Here is a 22,059-nt window from a genome sequence, read left to right on the forward strand (position 1 = left end):
TCTGGGAAGGAGAGCTAGAGGGGTCCGACCAGGGTGTGGAGGCTATAGCCGATATTGTCCCAACAAATGATATGAGAAGGGTGAGGTGGCCCCAAGTTGTAACGAACAACACGGTGTTGGAGAATATTAGTGATGAGCTGAATAAAACCACATCTGACATGGATACCACACTGAGGGCAGGAAAAGACCTGAGAGACATCACTAATCTGCACGGTAGCTTCTTTGGAAACATAAAGGGCCATTTTTTTAAGGTAGCTCCCAAAACCAGGAGAAAAAATAAATGCCCCAAGAGCGCAGGATGGTATAATGAGAGTTGCAGAACTGCAAGAAAATCCTTTGGAACTGCAATTAAAAGAAGAGACCCTATTGCTGTGAGGGTAGCAAGGCAGGATTACAAAAAAAGCATCCACAGAGCAAAGAAACAATGGATGAGGAACTCTGGAAAGACCTCAAATTAGCCAGTGTTGGTAGGGACTCCAAACTCTTTTGGAGTATTGCTAAGTGGGCGAAATGAGGACACCCTGAACCACCAAAAAACCACGTAACGCAGAGTATGTGGGTAGAGTATTTTGGCCCCTAATACGCATGCCGTCCTGAGGACAAGTACAGAGAACTTATGAAAAACATTTTATACTTAGACGCACCCTTTAATATTAATGACACAGCAGTGGCACTTGACTCTGTCTCGAGGGGGAAAGCACCAGGACCTGACGGAGTCCCCGCGGATGTTTTTCTTCACGATAAAAAGCACTGGGGACTTTATATAACAAAGCTGGCCAATGTCGTGGCACTAGGGGCACCAGTACCAAAGTCTTGGCAAGGGGCCGTCATAATCCCGGTGTACAAGAAAGGCGACAAAACACAGCCTGGGAACTACAGGCCTATTAGCCTGTTAGACATGGTACAAAAGGTGATTGGAAAAATGACCCTAGAGAAAATATTGGCCTGGGTAGAAGAGAAAAACATTTTGTCCCCCTTCCAGGCTGGATTCCGCAAATTAACTAGTACCACAGACCAGATATTCAGATTCACATTACTATATTGGAAGATGGTAGTACTAGGAAAAGGCAGCATTTATGCAGCGTTTATAGACTTACGTGCAGCCTTTGATTTAGTCCATAGATCCCACATGTGGAAAGTGCTAAGCGAGATGGGTATGCCACTAGAGATCCTAAGACTCGTGATGAGGTTGCATGAGTCAAATTATGCAAAAATACAGTGGGGGTCATGGCCAAGTAACCTCTGAATTCCCGGTAGAGCGTGGGGTGCGCCAAGGTTGTGCTATGGCCCCCACGCTCTTCTCATTGTACATTAATGGGGTAGTTGAGCGTATGTTGCTGGGAAAAGTAGATGCTCCTAGCCTGGCTGGAGTGAAAACTCCAATTCTACTCATTCACGCTCATTATATCTAAAACCCCTAGCGGATTACAGCGAGCCCTGAAGATTTTTGAGGTTTTTTGTGTTAACCGGGGGTTGGAAGTTAATTGTTATTGTTATTGTTATTGTTAACTTCGGTTTATATAGTGCCAAATCACCTGCAGGTCTCTAGGCGCTCACTTAATGTTACAAACACAAAGCTTATGGTATTTAATCCCCACCACAGCTTTAGAGGGAACTTCTTTATGGATGAACAAAAAGTGGAAATGGTATCAGACTTTGTTTACCTAGGTATCCACGTGTCAAAAGGAGTAAAATGGGGGAAACATATAGAAATGGCGGCATTAAAACTCCGCCAAAACGCGGGAGCTATAAGTCGGGAGCACAGGAAGTCCCTGACCAAGCCGGTACAACCAGCACTGCAAGTATATGAGGCGCAAGCCCAAAGTTCGGCCCTTTACGGTGCCGAAATATGGGCTTATGATAAGTTAGCGTCACTAACGCTTGTGGAAAATAAATTCCTGCGTAATCTTGTTGGCCTTCCTAAAAGTACCCCAATGCAACCGTTGCATTATGATCTAGGCAGGAAAGCTCTCTCAGATATGGCTAGACTACGACCTATTTTATATTGGCGCCGTATCTGGGTCACTCCTGAACTTACGCATTATGCTCTGGGATTCCTGGATGTAATCCAAACTGACATATTCCACAAGACAACCTGGCTCAAAGAACTCCACAAAGTATTGGGGAAAATGGGTATGCAGGGGCTGTGGGAGAACCCCGAGACAGCTCAGTTCCCATCCAAAGACGCCCTAAAAGAAAGGTACTGGGAAATGGTCGCCTACCGGAACTGGAATGATGTTGATCCCTCCACTATGGAGGGTCGCTTTCTGGAAACAAAAGTTTCTCCTAGCTTAGAGCCTTATTGGGACAACATCACAAAGCTGGAGGATAGGAAGCTCTACTTCCAGCTCAGATCAGGGTCACTCCCTATAAGATCATTAAGCGGTAGATGGGGTAAAGGTAATTCTAATGTATGCCCGGCGTGTAAATGTGAAAGTGAGACCATCGCCCATCTTCTTTTTGTTTGTAGGGCCTATTTAACCCCCTGACGTGTTTGGCTAAAGGCGATGTACAAATTGCTAGGCACAAGGGACAGTAAGGTGGCCTTAAGAATAATTTGCACTAACACCTTGCCGGTTATTACAGTTGCAGTCGCCAAATACTTGGGGTGGGCATGGGCCATTAGAAGAAAACTTGTGGTGGGCTTGACCCCCTTGATGTGATTGATTTGTCTTCCTCAATTTGTGTGTCTCTGTAGAAAAAAATTTAAAATGTTCAAACTGTTCTCGTGGGCATTAACTATAATTATTGTCTATTTTAATGGGTTTTCTAAACTGTAGTCAGTATGCTTTCTTTTAATGTTTTTTAATCGTATTAACATATTTGATGAACTTTGTGACTTGTAAATATTTTAGTAACTAATACATCTGTTTATATGCTGTATGCTTTTATGAGTTTTACCTCGAATAAAGCAAACTTAACTGACTGACTGGCCTATGCTCTCTGTGTAAATTATTGTTATGGATTAGTGATTCCATGATTGGCATATTTGATTTACTGGTCAGACCCTAGTACAGTGCACAATGTATGCCCAGGGCCTGTAAATCAAATGCTGCTGGTGGGCTTGCATCGCTGGTTGCCCACCCACAGAAGCAAGCTTGTAAAATGTGCTCTGGCCTGCCATTGCAGAGCCTGTGTGCAGTCTGGGACTGCCATGTCGACTTGGCAAGTGCACACACTTGCCAATCCCTAAATTTCCCTTTTCTTCATGTTAGTCACCCCTAAGGTAGGCCCAAGGTACCCCTGTGGGCAGAGTGCATTGTATGTGAAAGGTAGGACATGTGTGTAGCATGTCCTGATAGTGAATTACTGCCAATTTTCGTTTTTCACTATTGCAAGTCTATCTGTTCGCATAGGCCAGAATGGGCAGTTAGCTTATAACATCTTATAAATATAACTGACCGAGGGAACAAGGTAGAAAAACAAGTTTAGTATGCCTGAAGTCCGAATTTACAAATACATCTCTTATTGAGGGTGATTTTTACATTCTGTGTTTGAAAATACCACTTTTAGAAAGTAGGTAGTTTCTTACCTAACCATCCAGTATGCCTCTGCTAGGTTTGTGTATTCCATGTCTGGTTTGTGAGGGACAGGGTGCTGGGCAGGGCCTTGGCTCCAGCAGTCTGATGGGTCAGGACTTGACTGAATAGGCCCTGCATTGAATAGAGAGTAGAAGGAGGAGATTTCCTTTGACTTGCGCGAGCCTTCATAGAATAGAGAGTAGGGGGAGGAGTTTTCCTTTCAGCTACCTGGGCCAGGTCTGCTTTCAACAATGTGGTCTACACCTCCTGTCAGGAAGCTGCACCAGAGATGACAGAACTGGTTTTGGCTGGGTACAGACACTCTCTGTATTCAGAGACAAAGGATTTGTGTGTCTAAAAAGGGGGACCCAGACCCTAGAACTTTAGATCACTGCTGAACTAAGAAACCTGCCAGGAAGAAGGACTGGGAGAGCTGGAGGAGGAGTACTGCCCCTGTGCTGTGTGCTGTTGTTGTTGGCCTGCAGTGGTTGCTTCTATCTTGAGTAGGGAAAGGACTGCACTGTGCTTTCATCATCCTGCTGTTAGAGTTTTCTCCAAGAGCTTGAAGTAGAGCTTGCCTCCTGTTGGAAGTCTCAGGGATAGAAAAGACTTCAAAGATCACTGCTGGGAAATCAAGAGGAAACCTTTGCCAAGGAGAAGAGCCGGAGAAGCTGAGGAGGATAACTGCCCCTGTGCTGTTTGCTGTCTGGAGTTTGCCTGCAGTGGCTGCATGCTGCCAAGGAAAGGAGAAAATGGACTGCTGTTTTGCTTTGTCACCTGCTTGAAGAAAAGATCTCCAAGGGCTTGAAACTGAGCTTGCCTCCTGTTCTGAAGTCTCAGGAACACAAATACTTCGGCCCTTCTGTCTGCCTGCATCTAGAACTGCTGTTTTAGCTGCTACAGAAGGAAATTTCAACCCTGACCCCAGCGAGCGACACTGTAATCTGCACCGAAGCCGTGAGCTCTGCTCCGACTTGCAAAGTAAACCCACTGCCGGCTGCCGTGCCACATCCACGCCAGCGAGAAACGCCATAATCCGATTTGCAACGTGGGCTGGACTCCTGCTGCCGTGCCGCATCGACTCCGAAGCCGATTTCATCATCGTGGAGCCGATCCTTGACGTGGTGACTCCCCGAATCCATCGACATCGTGCCATTGTAAGGAACAGTGGTTTTGACGCCATTGTGATGTCATCCCCCCGACGCAGTAAGGAACCGTTGTCTCACCTCCCCTGCGCTGCAGTAAAGAACAGAGGCTGTGCCTCCCCTGGGGTCCTAAGGAGTCAGTTGCCGTGCAGCGCCAATGAAACCGCACCTCCACGATGCCGTGAACTATCTTTGTTTTCATCAATTCCAAGGTACTGCTTGACTCCGGGCCCAACGCCGCACACCTCACGGTCGGCTCCGTACTTTGGGATTTCTTCTGCCACAACGTCGTAATAACTCAGGGTGGAGTTATTTGTTGCTAGAAGCTTGATTTAAGTGAATAACCTATTTTTAAGGATACTTTGATTACTGTATAGTGGATTTTTTCCGTTTGCTCTTGTTTAGATAAAGATACTTATTTTTTAGGTCCTGCCTAGGCAGCGCGCATGCGCTGCAATGGGAGGGACTTTTGCCATCGGTCTTCATTTTTCAAGCACTCTCACTTGTGGTGGCATCCACCTTGCGGAGCGAGCAGCGGCACATCCACGTTAATTACAAACAAATGGGTGCTGCTCACTCCTGCAGGAGGGATGCTGCCACAAGCACGAGTGCTTGAAAAGTGAACACAGTGAAGACTGCTTGTTTACGTCATGATGCACTTCCACCCTTCACTGCCTCTCTTCTGTCGCTGCTTTTTAGGGTTTAATAAACCAGGGCGACAGCTGCACTTGCTAAGCCGAATAGTGAGCAATGGCAGCTGTGCACTTTTCTTTTCTTCAGCGCTTGTTTGTTTCTAATATTTGGCCTCTTTCTGCTCTCCCAAGTGCCCCATTCGAGATCCTCTTCTCCTTCCACATTCTTCCAGCACCCTCCTACCCAATAGTAGTCCACCACCACCACCATGTCCACCACCACCAACATGTCCACCACCACCACCATGTAAACCACCACTACCACGTCCACCACCGGCTCCTCGTCCACCATCACATCCACAACCATCACATCCACCACCACCACCACCACATCTACCACCACCACATCCACCACCACATCCACCACCACATCCACCACCACCATGTCCACCACCACCACGTCCACCACCACCATGTCCACCACCACCACCACGTCCACCATCACCACGTCCATCACCACCTCCACCACCAGGTCCACCACCACCAGGTCCACCACCACCAGGTCCAGCACCACCACGTCCTCCACCACCACCACCACATCCACCATCACCACGTCTACCACCACCGTTTCTACCACCACCATGTCCACCACGTCCACCATGACCACGTCCACCACCATTTCCACCAGCACTACTACCAAATCCACCACCACCATGTCCACCACCACCACCACGTCCACCACCATGTCCACCACCACCACCACCGCCACCACCACTACCATGTCCACCACCACCATCACCACCACATCAACACCACCACATCCACCACCACCACATCCACCACCACCATGTCCACCACCTCCACATCCACCACCATCATGTCTACCACCACCACCATGTCCACCACGTTCACCACCACCATGTCCACCGCCACCACCATGTCCCCCACCACCATGTCCCCCACCACATCCACCACCACATTCACCACCACCACATCCACCACCACCACGTCTACCACCAACACGCCCTCCACCACCACGTCCACCACCACCACCACGTCCACCACCACCATGTCCACCACCACCACCATGTCAACCACCACCATGTCCACCACCAACACCACGTCCACCACATCCACCACATCTACCACCACCATGTCCACTACCACAATCACGTCCACCACCACCACGTCCACCACCATGACACCCACCACCATCACGTCCACCATGTCCACTACCACCACCACATCCACCACCACCACGTCCACCACTACCACATCCACCACCACCATGTCTACCACCTCCATGTCCCCCACCATGTCCACCACCACCATGTCTACAACCACCACGCCCTCCACCACCATGTCCACCACCACCACCACGTCCACACCCACCATGTCCACCACCACCACCATGTCCACCACCACCATTTCCACCACCACCACATCCACCACCACCACGTCCACCACCATGTCCACCACCACCACCACGTCCTCCACCACCACCACCACCTCCACCACCACCACATCCACCACATCTACCACCACCACATCCACCACCACCATCATGTCCACCACCACGTCCACCACCACCATGTCCACTACCACCACGTCCTCCACTACCATGGGTCCACAACCACCACATCCACCACCACCACATCCACCACCACCACAATGCCCACCACCATCACATCCACCACCACTACCATGTCTACCACCACCACCACATCCACCACCACCATGTCTACCACATCCACCACCATGTTCACCACCACCACCACATCAGCCACCACATCCACGTCTGCCACCACCACCATGTCCACCACCCCATCCATTACCACGTCCACCAACACGTCCACCACCATGTCTACCACCACCACATCCATCACCACCACCAGGTCCACCCCCAGGTCCAACACCACCACCACATCCACCACCACCATGTCTACCACCACCACGTTCACCACCACCACGTCCACCAAGACCGCCACCACCACATCCAACACCACCACGACCATGTCCACAACCACATCCACCACCACATCCACCACCGCCACCACATTCACCACCACCACGTCCATCACCACCACATCCGCCACCACCACACGTCCACCACCACCACATTCACCACCACCATGTCTGCCACCAGCACGTCACCACCAGCACATCCACCACCCCATGATGGGTAAAGTGTCACTGGAGGGTGGGGGTAATAGAAGTGTCAACCACAGCTGTACATGGGACCTTTAAGGATGCATTGGGTGCAGTAATGGGGGCTAGAAGTATTACACCAGATGCAAGATACATTTTGAAGAGGCGCAATGTCACAGGGGCTCCTGTAAAAGCACTCGCAACATCTCTACCTCACAGTGGCATACCTGCACGAGCCACTCTATCAAAACAACCATTGGCATAGCCAATAGGTCTCGCCTTTGGGACCTTATAAGTGTTTAGGCATGCAACACTTGATGTTTTTGCACCAAGGATATTGTGCTGGATAAGTAAACACTTATAAGGTCCCAAAGGTGAGACCTGTTGGCTATGCCAATGCTTGTCTAAACTGGTGTGGTGTCTATTTGTAGTGTTTTCACTGTATTACTGTACGGGTTCACAAATGCTTTACACACTGCCTCTGAGAAAAGCTTGTCTGCTCTTGCCAAATTACCAAGGGGGTGAGGAGGGGTTATTTTAGGAGTGTATCCCCCTTAGCCTGACTAGAAGCAAGGGTCCCTATTTGGACTAAGGTGCAAACCATTGCCAACTAGAGACCCCATTTCTAACAAGGCCTTAAATAGGGATAAAATAAATACAAGATTCAAGAGGCTCTGCAAAAGTTATAGAAGGGTACCATGGGGAACAATTTCACAAGACACTATGACTGCTGCAAACCGGAATGAAGCTGTTCTTAAAGCCTCTGGAATTGGAGTCGAAGTGGAAGCAAAACCACTATACAGGTGCGTACTAGAGGAAGAATCTGGAACTCAAGTGTCTAAAGAAAATCTCCTTCATAAGACACTTTCTGGCACAAAGGAAAACACAGACAGCAGAAAAGAATATGGAAACCACGTTAACTGTACTATATATCCCTATATTTAGCTCAGTAGGGACCTATGATATGCTAAACAGAAGCAACATTCTTAAACTAATCACCTTGCTTCCAGGTTTGGAACATGTTGCATCTGAAGATTCACACCAGGGGAAAGATTGCCCAACCTAATGAAATGAAATCTTAACATTAAATGGACACACAATCTCAGACACTCCAGCAATAAGGTACTTAACATCTAGGAGATTCTCTAGCGCAGAGGTCTCCAACCTATTCTGTAGTGAGAGCTACTTTTGATCAGTAAAAAATATTGCTAGCTACTCAAGGCTAAGCAACTCGAGCATTGTTACCCAACACCCCCACGCCCAGGTCAATTGATCTTAAGTGTGATGTCAGTAGAGCCAGATACCATGGTTTTAAGAAAATAGTTTGACTAGGGGCACTATGATAGGGTTGCTATCTGAGTCAGTGAAAGAATGGTATTTGGGGATGAAAGAGCATGTGTACGTATGAATGGCATATATGTGTATGGGTAACTGAGAACCTGTGTCATATGTAGTTGAGGCACAGGACATACCTTTCGCTATATGTGGCACATGCTCACAAACAAGCAACCTTTTTCTTTAAATGGTACGAATTTAAAGTGCAGAAAAATGTTCTGAAGAATTTTTATAATATGGAACATTGCTCTGCACTTTAATTTTTTCCCACTTAAAATAATGGCCGTACTTTTTCAGTTATGAACATGGCACTGTATCTACCAGACATTGGAGCAAGATACCTACTGTGTGTAAAGGCGACCCTTTGAAATGGGAGACAATTAAACTAAAAAGTTAACTTTATGTTTATATGGATTCCATCAATCTCATCATTTAAATTTTCTCCCATTTCCAAATGTCAGATTTATAATCACAAGGCATCTTGCTCCCAGTGGTCTGTAGACACACTGCCATATTTATAACAGAAAAATAGAGCCATTTCTTTAAATGAGAGGAATGTAAAGTGAAGACACATGTTTCATAAAACATTAACTGAATGCAACTTGGGGATGGCAGAATGCACACCATTTTTTTCTCAACGTACTCAAAGTCTTTCATCTTATCGCGCTTACGTGCAGACTGAATCCGTGCCTCACCTCAAAGCACGTTGAAGAGATTCATAGCCATATGCAGCGTAGATACGCTGCATTTCCAATCGCACAGCCAAAAGAACCAGTTACGAAACTCCTTTAACTTTGATCCATTATATTCTTAATTCCACAAACTTTTTCTTTTTTGTTCACGATAAGTCTGATTAAAGTCCCAATTTTTTCAAATGAAGCAATTATGCCCATCCAGGCCTTTTACTGCATTATGTGGGTACATGTAATTCATGATCAGCAACTAATATCCCAATGCATTTCGGGCCTTTCATTGCCCTTCGTCAAGGGTTGCTGTCAGATTGAAATAATGAACCTCTGTTAATTTTACATATTTGGGCCTGTAACTTTTTTCAACAATGCATATTGTGAATTACATGTGTATCAGTCCATTAAATCATATTAAAATGCCTGAACATCTACAAACACCTTGTAATTATAACACCTCATTAGTGCAGCTAAACAACATGCTGTTTCATCACCCCAAAACATTGCTGGTATAGCAACCCTGTAAAGAATTCACTTAACGCAGTATCCTTACCAGCATCCGTCCTCGATCTAACACCTGCCAAACAAAACTGCGTTACAAAACGAATTCTCAACCACTCAACGTGCTATAATGAATGCTATTCCTCCTCCATCTATCAAACCTTCCACATGTCTTCCGCCTCAACTTCAACCCTCTGGTGCATTGCTTATACCCTGGTCGTTGTAACGCTGTTTGTTTGGCATGTATTAGATCGAGGACGGATGCGAGGGAGGTTACTGCGTTAAGTGAATTCTTTACAGGGTTGCTATACCAGCAATGTTTTGGGGTGATGAAACAGCGTTTTGTTTAGCTGCACTAATGAGGTGTTATAATTACAAGGTGTATGTAAATGTTTAGGCATTTTAATATGATTTAATGGACTGATACACGTTTAATTCACAATATGCATTGTTGTAAAAACTTTACAGGCCCAAATATGTAAAACTAACAGAGGTTCTTTATTGCAATCTGACAGCCACCCCTGACGAAGGGCAATGAAAGGCCCGAAATGCATTGGGATATTATCTAATCTAGAGTTGCTGATCATGAATTACATGTACCCAAGTGATGGGCATAATTGCTTGATTTGAAAAAATTGGGACTTTAACCAGATTTATCGTGAGCAAAAAAGAAAAAAGTTTATTGAATTAAGAATATAATGGCATAAATATGGATTAAAGTTAAAGAGGTTTCGCAACTGGTTCTTTTGGCTGTGCGATTGGAAATGCAGCGTATCTACGCTGCATATGGCTATGAATCATAAAACATTAAGACAGGTGGGGAAACACATTAAGACTTAGGGCCTGATTTAGATCTTGAAGGACAGGTTACTCTGTCACAACACTGATGGATATCCCATCTGGTGGTATATAAAACCCATAGGATATAAAAGGATGTATATTTCATCAGCCAGGATATCCATCACCTTTGTGATGGAGTAACCCATCCGCCAAGATCTAACTCAGGCCCTTAACGTTTTATAGAAACATTTGTCTTCACTTTAGATTAATACCTTTTAAAATAGAACTGGATTTTCCAGTTATGACTGTGGCACAGTGTCTACTGGGAGCATGAGGCCTGCTATTTCGTCAAAGTAAAACTTTAAAATGGGAGAAAAATAAAATAAGTTAACTTAATCATTTGGGTCACTTTTCATTTGAATTTTCTCCCACTTAAAATCATTCAGAAACATTTTGTTCTTGGTAATGGCTATTTACCCAGCTGCTGGGTATATGGAGATTTATTTTGACATTTACTCTGGAGCTGGCTAAATAGTGGAAATTATTGACTATTTGCCCAGTGGCTTTGAAAATAGCAGAGAAACTCAACTATTTACCCAGCTGCTGGCTGAATATCAAAGGTTCTGCACTGTTTAAATGATGGCCGTGCAAATAGCAGAAATACGTCACTATTTACTCTGCTGCTGGCTAAATATTGGAGATTGTGCACTGATTAGATAGTAGCTATGCAAATAGCATAACAACATAATTATTTCTCCAGGCACTGGCTATATATAGCAGAGATTATTCACTGTTTGGCTAGCAGCCATGCAAACAGATATAAAACTTAATTTTTTTACTCAGTCACAGGCTCAACAGTAAAGATTCCGAACTGTTCAGCTGCCGTCAGTGCAAATAGCAGAAGAACTTCAATATGTACCTGGCCACTGGTTAAATAGTGAGATTTTGCACTTTTTATTCAGCAGTTGTGCAGGTAAACGTATATATTTACCCGGCTGCTGGCTGAATAGCATAGATTCTGCGCTGATCAGATGACTGCTGTTCAAATAACAGAAATCCTTAATTTTTACCTGCCCCCTGGTTAAACATGAAAGAGTCTGCACTCTTTGGCCGGCAGCCATGCAAATTGCAGAAAGACTTCACTATTTCCTTAATCGATGTCTAAATAGTAGAGACTTGGCACTGTTTGACCTGCTGTTTTTTTAAAGCTTCTCCCCCCTGACTGAGGCTGCCAACGTCCTGTCCTAAAGGAGACCCCTTCCCCATTGCAAATTAGTTACCGCCCAAACTTGGGGACGGTTACCTTGTTGATTGTTTGTGACAGCAATTGCAGCCACAAACTATCAATAAATTCCTTTCCTAATTGGAAAGTGGAGGGAGGAAACCCCTTTCATAAAACCTCCTATTCGCAATTTAGAAGCAATAGCAAAGTAATTTTACTAGTCTAAAGAAATATCAAACTATTACAAAGAGTTTTGTACATAATGATAAGTACTTGTGTGGTTATAAACCTTGAGATTTTGCGACAGGAGGCCCTTAGTGCTAAAACTGTCTAGATACAGGCACTAACCTATAGGTCTAAAGGTCCCAAATGTTTGATGGTTTCCAAGTTATTTTGAAAGACATGGCACAAAATGCCATTCTATTACACTGTGGGCCAAGACCTGGCTGGCTGGGTGTCCCTTTGGGGAACTGTCATGTGCGCCACAAATGCTCCTACTCCTTTACCTTCAGATGTAAATTATAATAAAGATGATTAGAAGCTTTTCAAGACTAGTTAAAGCTGTTTACTCTTCTAAAGATTCACACTCACTCCTACTCACATGGGAATTAAAAAGGGCCAGATATAGAATTACCCAAAAGGATCCATATTAGAAGAACACCTTTTTTCTGCAGCAAAGCAGAGCATCCTGGAATTATTATTTCTGGTTCAGTTCAATTAAACAAACCAGACTAAAGCACCTGAAAACAATGATTTGTAAAACCAAAATTCAGAAATGTAAATGTTGTATCCCAGTAACAGAGAGCTATCTAATATTTTGTGTGATTTTATCAAAACAGAACCGATTGCATGGAGTCTCTTATTAAGTGACCAACATAGAATAAATGAGAGGCTTCATTTCAATCTCATGATAGAAGTAGGAAAAAATATGGGCCTGATTTAGAGTTTCAAGGACAGAGTTTATTCCATCAGGATTGTGGAGGACAATGCCTCCGACACCCTTAGGGAATCTCCACCCTCTAAATCTAGAGTTGTCTACTGTCCCTATGGACAACGCTCTACATTGACAGGAACTGCTGTCATGGTGGTTCCTGTCTATGCACAAATCATTTAAAAGCCAATACAGTTAGACATACTGGCCAGCTAGAAAACATTTTAAATGTGCTTTTTTTCATTAACAAAGTCCTAAATGCACGAGTTTTTTTTTTTTTTTTAAACAAAAAACGAATGGTCACTGGGAGTTTTTTTTTCTAGTGGGACGGGGCCCATTTTTTTTAGTCCTGTCCCTTACAGACAGGTTTTACTCTAAAGATAGTATAAAGTCCTTCCTTCAACGGCCCCTACTTTGTCGACCCATCAAAGGAACTATTCTGTCAACCCACAAACAAAGGGATGTTGATATATTTAATTGAACTGAATGTCATTTGAATATGAATGAATATTCCCATTAAATGAAAGAAAGACATATAGGCATCAAAGACAAAGAAGAAAAAAAAAGAGATTTTTATGTATGGCAATATTGTAGGAAATAAGACACTGAATAAAAAGAGACATTTTGTGGCCTTCATTCTTGTGACCTACTGATTATTCATTTCGTAGTTCCACTTTAATACTCATTTTCTAGACAGTTAAATGTTAATCCACTATTAAGGTTTCAGAACTGATTAGGGTTGTTTCTCTTTAAAATATAGGCACCAAGCAACCACCTGGTGAATGTGCGCTTTACAAATAAGAATAACATACCAGAAAATAACATCCTTTTCAGGTTGTCGCTCAGGCACAGTGTTTTTGCTAGGTGATGGCTCTCGCAGCAGTAGCAATAGTGGCTTAATAAATCTAGAGCAAAGCAAGGCAGGTTAAATCGCTGCCTTGCCCTACCCTGTGTTGAGAAGGCGTTCCATGAGTGGAGCATGGTCTTTCTCATGCATCTTATAACAAAGAGAGTATCCACGGGTCTGTGGTAAATAAATAAATAATACCCTATTTTTGACTAGGCATATATCATAACAGATAGCTCAATAAATAAGAGTCAAGATTCGAGGTAGTAGGAGTTTCTGCAGGTTTATTACAGCATAAGGACAGGATCAGGACAACCTGCATAGGAACAGAATGGCAGGGCTAGAGTGGCCCGGCAGCTGCCGGGGCTGGGTCTGGGATGAGCGCGCTAACTTTTAATAACAATACACGGGCATATATACATAGCGCGAACACATAGCATTACATTGCAGTAGGCGTAGCAGTGGGTGGAGCAGAAGGTGTGACGCGTAGCAGTCGCGAAAGATAACAGTAAAAGTAGGTGTAACTGGGCGTATACATAGACATGTGGTGCAGACGTAACAGAATATGTCATGAATGGGGCGGAAACATTGGAGGGGGCTACCTAAGGAGCCGGGACCTCTAACCTGGTGGTGCGCGTAAACTGGCAATGACGTATCACTAGGAGAAGCTGGGGGCTATGAACTCTGTGCTAGGAGCAGAGACTAAAGTTTGGAGGGTCGGAGCGACATGTACCTAAACCCTATCTAGTATCTGATGTTTAGGGAACATGTTGATATAAACTAGAAGTCAGGAGGGGAAAGGCTAACTTGATTCTAAGACTGGACCATGCATTATTCTACATGTAGTGCGTGATGAAGAATATTAAATGACCAGTAAATACAGTATTTCTCTAACATGGAGACGTGAAGGCTAGACAATGACGGAAACTATTGATGCAGTTCAGTAGCTTAGGAATGCAGAGAAGGAGGACTAAACTGATAGCTGGAATCATAACATACTCTTGGCAGACTCAGAGGCAGAGCCAGGCTACACCGGGCACTGTGAGGCAGGAAGCAAGTGAAAGGTCGAGGATACAGGTGGGGGCTGTATCGCTCCTCAACGAGGCTTCAGGAGACAGGAGCTGAATCTAGTGTCCGGGCCCTTTTGAGGCCTAGAAACGGGGACTTTATAATGGAATAATGTGCACACTGGGAAACGTGGCAACATTACTTTACATAGGCCTGATATTCGTAGTATTCACGAGGACTGGAAACTGGCATACTAGAGGTGGACACAACTATAATTGCGTCATTAATCGGACATGGGGAGTACATATGCATATTGATCATGCACACATAACATATGATGGATGAGGCGTAGGGACACAGAACATGGCAAAATTTACTTTTCCACATTCCCTCCTTGTCACTACGTTTCCATCAGGAAACATCAATATTCATGATACCATCTATCATTTCATATAGTATCATTTGCTCGTCTCGAATTGTCTTGGAACGGGATTTAGAACGGGGCTTGGGACTAGGAATACAAGAGGTAGCACAAATGCCGCAAATCGCAGGGCCACATTGTATACAGAGGCAGCAGCTGAATATGATCGCTACTGCAATACCTAGAAAGGACAGGACTTTCCATCCCCAGGCGGAAATTATATTCCAGAACCAACCGGACCATGTCCAGGTGCCTGGATTTTGGTGTAACAGATGGGCAATTTTATGAAGTCTGGTTATAGCTGAATAAACAGACGGCGCGTTATTAGGAATGAAAATGCAGCAACTAGATCCGAGAACTCTACAGGCCCCGCCCCTATCGGCCAGTATGACGTCAAGGACGAGACGATTCTGTAAAACGACAATTCTCATAAAGGATTGCTCTTCGGTTAAGTTACCTAGAGCGGAGGCAGTCTCATCTACTACTGCTTCAAGGGTTCTTGTTAACCTACGGATTAGCTTACTGTTTACAACTGTACCTAAATAAGGGAACACACCTTTATCTATATCAATGAATTGCTCTGCGGTAGTTTCAGTATAATCGACAATCGGGAGGTTTCTCTTGTGTCTAGTATGTACTAGATGTGTGTTTCTATGATAGTCAGGTGGGGCTAGAAAAACTGGTGGCAGTAGGAAGGCAATGTAACAGGTTCCTTCCCAATCGAGGGGCAGACGAACATATGCGGTCTGACCACAAACAAAATAAGAATGACGTGAAGCTTTAAAAATAGATTTCCCACTGTCACTATACTTGACAATAGTAGTACAATCACTATGTCCTACGTGTACAGAACCATGACTACGGACACATAATTCGCCTTTGACTGGTAGTACTGAAATAGCAGGTGAGTCTGGAGTAGTATCAGACTGGACATTTCAGGACCATAAAATTCGACGAATAATTACCTAAATTATACACTTCATTTTCTAGATCTAAACCTGTTCTGTGGGGGAAACCTTGCTTGTCTGGGAAACATGTACTGTTAAGAAAAGACATATCTGTTGAGGATGACGTTAACGTGGACCATGCTCCACACGAACCATTATGTGAGAATGGATAAGGAAAAAGTGGCAGAACTCCCTTCGGTGTCTGGAAAGGGGGGAGTCGACCACACACCCAACAATTAGTGGCATTGCTGGTCTGGTGTGAGTAATGTAACATACGGATAAATGAATTGTTACGCATAGCGAGGCGGTAAGCATATTCGTGAGGAGGCAGATCACTAAACGTGTGCTCTCCTGTAACATTAGCAGACTTATTTACATGAGAAACTGAAAAATACAGGAAAAATGCATAGCTGATGCAAGAAATCATAATGCTGATGAATAATATGAAGCTTAGAAAAATGATACATTGAATTGAGTTTTGACTAACTCTCTCACTATGGGGGTCTATTTTATACATGTCAGAAACAGCCTAACCGTTTCACCTAGGGGAGGACTTATACAATCAAACTGACTGACTTATTTTACTAGACCGGAGCTTTAACTTATACTCCTGCTGCGGAGTTTTCTCTAACAGGGAAGGGGTTGTGTCAATGTCTTTTGCGGGACAGTCCTTAGGAACAATATTTCGGCAGTCCTTAAAATCCTGGGAATCCTTGGAAATGTTTTTAGAAACGGGTTTTAATCCATTGAAAAGTTTTACATGAGAAAGATGTATCCATCCTTTTCGGCCTTCCAACTTCACGGCTGTACGGGTGGTGAGGAGGACCTGACGGGGCTCCTTCCAACGAGGTTCCAGCGGACTTGATCTGTCAAAGTTTCGGATCATCACCAGCGAACCTGGAACGATTTCATGCGGTGCCACCTTGGTATTGTCTGGAAATGCGGCGGCAACCTGTGAACGACATGAGTTGAGGGCAGACATCAAGGAAGCTAGGTAATCTGTCAGCATATTACATGAAACATCGGTAATACTTCGGGGTCTAGGAGTACCCCACATGTTAGGGGGGCGGACGAAAACGACCTCATACGGGGACAGACCTGATCTGGAATGTGCGACCATGCGCATATAAAATAAAGCGACTGGCAGAGCTACTAGCCAGTCCACACCCTTTTCTTTACAAACTTTGGCGATACGGATTTTCAGAGTTTGATTATGTCTCTCGACTAGACCGGCTGCTTCAGGATGGCGTACACAATGGAACTTCCACTGGTACCCTAACAAAAGGGAAACGTGCTTCATGAGTTCGGATGAGAATGGCTGACCGTTATCAGAATATACGACTCTAGGGAGTCCATATCTAGGGAAGAATTCACGAACCAACTGCTTGGCAGTGGTCGCGGCTGTGTAATCTGGGACTGGATATGCTTCTGTCCATCTGGACAAAGCGCATACAACTACAAGGACATACTTGAAACCTCGACATCGCTCCATCTGAATATAATCCATCTGGAGGACTTCAAAAGGGTGGTCAGGAGGCTGGAAACCCCCTTGTTCCACCGGGACACTTTTACCTGGATTAAACTGACAACATATCATACAGGTACGGACTTTCTGCTTGGCTGCAGCTCGTAAATGCTTGTTGAACCAAATGTTCTGGATACTGTCTAACATAGCTTTTTCTCCTAAATGTGCTGGACTATGTGCGGTATTAATAATGACTTGAACCATAGAGTCGGGGAGAAACCATGTGGCTCTACCCTTCGTTAACCATCCTTGATCTGTCTGGACCCCTCCTTGTTCGGACCATTTCTTGATTTCTTCAGGAGTAGCATGTAACTGGATATCTATGACCTCTTGAGTAGGGTCCTTAATTGTCATACATGTAGTCGGATCTGGAGTGTGTGTCAGGTTAACTGGAATGTCTGGAGTCTGTGCTGTAAGCTTGGCTGTGCGATCTGCTAGATCATTGCCTTGGGAAATAATGTCAGTAACTTTCGTATGTGCTTTGCATTTCATGATAGCAATGGATGTTGGTAAATGTATGGCATCTAACAGAGCTTGAATAAGGAAACCATGCTGAATCTTGGTTCCATGAGAAGTCATGAAACCTCTCTCCTGCCAGAGCACTCCGAAGTCGTGTACAACTCCAAATGCGTAACGTGAATCTGTGTAAACATTAACTTTCAGGTTCTTGGCGTGTATACAGGCTTGTGTCAGAGCAACTAGCTCTGCTGCTTGAGCGGACAGGGTATCAATACGGTGTGTTTCAATAACTTCAGTGTCAGTAGTCACTGCATATGCGGCGACTAGTTCTCCTGTACTAGTTCTCATACATGAACCATCCACATAAAGTGTCAGGTCAGGATCTAGTAACGGAATATCTGTCAGGTCTTGTCTTGGCTTTGTCGTAATGTTAACTACTTCCACGCAGTCATGTGTGTCAGGATTTGAATTAACTGATGGTAACAGTGTAGCAGGATTCAGGATATTGCAGCGTCTAATTTCTATGTGTGGCTGAAACAGTGTCAATTCATAACCTGTTAAACGTGCAATTGTCAAGTGCTGTGTTTGTGTTCGGTTTAAAAGAACTTCTACGGAGTGTGGAACTTGTACTGTCAGGGAGTGTCCTAAAACTATGGAATCACTTTGTCTGATAGCTAGTGCTGTGGCTGCAACTGACTTGAGGCACGCAGGCAACGCCTGGGCGACTGGATCTAATGTGCTCGAAAAATAAGCACAGGGCTTGTATTGACCTGCTTGATCTTGTGTGAGAACAGATAATGCTGTACCTTCACGTTCTGTGACGAAAAGTGTAAAAGGCTTACTGTAGTTCGGTGTAGCTAGAACTGGAGCTTGGCATAAAGCTGTCTTTAACTCATTGAAACTAAGTGTATGTTCAGATGTCCAAGGGAGGACAGTCGATACGGCTGCCTCCTGTGTCGTTAACTGTATCAGTGGCTTGGCTAGAAATGCATACTGGGGAATCCATTGTCTGCAATAAGAAGTAAGGCCGATAAAGGCACGCACCTCCTTCTGGGTTCTGGGCTGGGGAAGACTCGCTATTAACTGGATACGGTCGGGTGTCAACTGCCTACCCCTCTTGGACAGCAAGTGTCCTAAGTAGACCACTTGCTGGACACAGAATTGAAGCTTCGAAGGGGACACCTTGTGCCCCATCTCGGCTAGGAAATACAGAACCGTCAGTGACGCACGCTCGCAATCACGTTCAGAACGGGCTGTGATCAGTAGATCATCGACATACTGGAGCAGGGCAGTGTCAGTTGGCATGTGAATATTGTCTAGTTGTCTCTTGAGTGCTTGACTGTAAATACTAGGGCTTTCTGTGAAACCTTGAGGAGCGCGTGTGAACATATAGCTCCTTCCATTTAAACAAAATCCGAAAAGGAACTGGCTGTCTGGATGAATGGGAACACTAAAAAATGCATTCTTGAGGTCTATGACAGTGAAGAACATGGCTTCGGGATCAATAGCAGTTAACAGGGAGGAAATATCTGGGACAACTGGGTACTGAGGAATAATACATTTGTTAAGTTCTCGTAAATCAATCACTAATCGATATACTGGGGGTGCATTTGGATCAGTGCGTTTCATGACTGGAATGATCGGAGAATTACATACATTGGAGTCAGTTTCTACAACTACTCCTTGAGCGATGAGCTCGTCTATAATTTTGGATAAGGCTGCTACAGCCTCGGGTGGCAATCTATACTGCCTGATTCGTGGTAACACTACACCTGGTTTGAGAGTCACACGATGGGGTGTGATTTGCATGTAACCTACATCAGTTGGACCTTGCGCCCATAAATGCTGCGGAACATTAGACAGTCTTGAATCAAAATCTCGTAATACATAGTGACCCTTAAAGTCACGTAGGAACAGTCGTATTCCCTCTGGGGAACAGCATATGACTGCACCCAACTCTTTCAGTGTCTTAATGCCTAATAGATTTTCTGGACATGACTTAGTAAGTAACAGATCAGTAGTGCGGGACAATGGGCCTACTTCTAAAGTAACTGGCTTAGATATCTCGTTAACGATAGGTTTTCCTGAAAATCCAAGGGAAACATTTCTTGAGCCTGAGAGCGGAGCCCCTGGAACTTCGGCATGACTAATTGTGGTCCTACTTGCCCCTGTATCAATCAGAAACTTTCTGTCTTTCCCTAATACTTGACTGTGAACATAGGGACCTTCTTGATCTACAGGTATCTCGATGAGAGGCAAGCCTACCTCCCTCTCTAGGCTGTTTCATGAATATGGCTGGTACTCTGGATACTCAGACTGTGCATACTGGTACATCTGCGATGTGACATGCTCTGTTGCAGCAATAGGCTGCGGTACTGTAACTGTCTGTTGTGCATTCTGTGGCTGAGGAATCTGTGAAACTTGTTCTTGTCTAGGCGGACGTGGTCTTTCTTTAGTCTTACCAGTAGCTATGTTGTGTTTCAGAACTGCACACTCATTTATAAAATGACCTGGCTGTTTACAATAATTGCAGTTCCCTTTAACGGGAGTTGCAGGATGACTGGCTTGATTCGGACCCCTCTTCTGACTGTCTTGAGGAACAGATTGTGCAACTAGCACTTTCATTTTCGTATCTTTCATACGTTTTCTCTCGTGTTCTTGCTCTTCCCTGATTCTATTCTGGTGATACTGAAGCATCTGGAGCATCTGGGACGGAGTATTTGCTTGCCAGGTGCTTTCGACTTTCAAAACTCGATTTTTAATTTGTGGACTTGAATTCTCGACTAATTTAGTAACGAAAAGGTGAGGGTATGACTCACTACTTGTCTTGAGGCCACTGTTAATACTGAAACATTTTTCAAACCTAGAATAAAAATCACTAATATCTTCATCTTGTTTCTGTTTACAGGCTGAGATTGCATCCCAGTCTTCTTTTCTCGTTGTTAATAATCTGGGTAAAACTTGAATTAATAATTCTGGTAATTCTTTACATTTATCTCCAAGACCGGTACCTGGTACTCGTGCCTTGTCTTCAGCTTCTAGAGCTGTCCAATCGATCTTTTTCTCTCCCACCTCCCATTCTTTTTCCTTTAGCTTTTCATACACCCCTGCGGGTAGCAGAACTTTTAACATTTTAATGATATCTGGGTATGTGTATTCTCCCATACGGAGCATGTCTTTTAATTCTCGATGGAACCCTGCTGGATCTTTGTCATGACAGGGAATTAATTTCTTCATTTCAAGGAGTTCCATCTTTGTGATTGGAGTGTATACAAACACTCGTTGCATTTCGCCACCCGTCCCTTTAACTGGGTGGACTTCTCGTAACGGATTCTGTCTGTCTATGTAAAACGGTTTACTTTCTGGGGGTGAGACATGAACAAAATGCGGGTTCAAGAACGTTCTATATTTGTGACGCTGTTCTAGAATGACACTAATTAAATCGGTACCTAGACCTCTCCATTTGTACTGGAGTAACTCGTTCAGGATATCATGTAACGGACCTGGATCAGAGTGCTGACCCTCATACAGAGTAATGAGGTGCTGGATCATATACATACCCACCAGTCGCTGCTCGGCTGGGGGCAATTTCAGAAACATTTGTGCCACTATTTCGTCTGGAAAAGTGGTAGAATCAGTAACCCATCGGACTGCTGATCGAACTAGTTCTTGTTCATGCATAGTACTTAATTCACTGTAACCGATTCGTGATCTCAGAATATGATCGGTAGCTTGAAATACTTGTTCTAGGGAACCTTGTTCTGGTACTGAATGATGGAAAATAGACTTGGGTTCTAGACGTAAATGGCGATCTGGAAATCTAGATTTTCCTACATACGCTATTCTAGCAGATTTCTCGTCGTCTTCCTCTTCAGGATCAGAGGTACTTTCTTTCTCGCTTACTTGTGCTGCTTTACGCTGTTCGTGTATCTTTATTATTTCTTTACGGAT

This window comes from Lissotriton helveticus, chromosome 11 (assembly GCF_964261635.1).
Source record: "Lissotriton helveticus chromosome 11, aLisHel1.1, whole genome shotgun sequence".
NCBI classification, from domain to species: domain Eukaryota; kingdom Metazoa; phylum Chordata; class Amphibia; order Caudata; family Salamandridae; genus Lissotriton; species Lissotriton helveticus.